Source organism: Physeter macrocephalus, chromosome 14 (genome assembly GCF_002837175.3).
Source record: "Physeter macrocephalus isolate SW-GA chromosome 14, ASM283717v5, whole genome shotgun sequence".
Taxonomy (NCBI): Eukaryota; Metazoa; Chordata; class Mammalia; order Artiodactyla; family Physeteridae; genus Physeter; species Physeter macrocephalus.
Window position 1 is genome coordinate 3,364,186 of NC_041227.1, and position 388 is coordinate 3,364,573.

Consider the following 388-nt stretch of genomic DNA (forward strand, 5'->3'; position numbering starts at 1 on the left):
TTGTCCATTTTATACACATCAGTGTGTACATGTCAATCCCAATCTCCCCATTCATCCCAACACCCCCCACCCGCCGCTTTCCCCCCTTGGTGTCCGTACATTTGTTCTCTACATCTGTGTCTCTATTTCTGCCCTGCAAACCGGTTCATCTGGACCATTTTTCTAGGTTCCACGTGTATGCGTTAATATACGATAATTTGTTTTTCTCTTTCTGACTTACTTCACTCTGTATGACAGTCTCTAGATTCATCCACGTCTCTACAAATGACCCAATTTCATTCCTTTTTATGGCTGAGTAATATTCCACTGTATATGTGTACCACATCTTCTTTATCCATTCGTCTGTCGATGGGCATTTAGGTTGCTTTCATGACCTGGCTATTGTAAA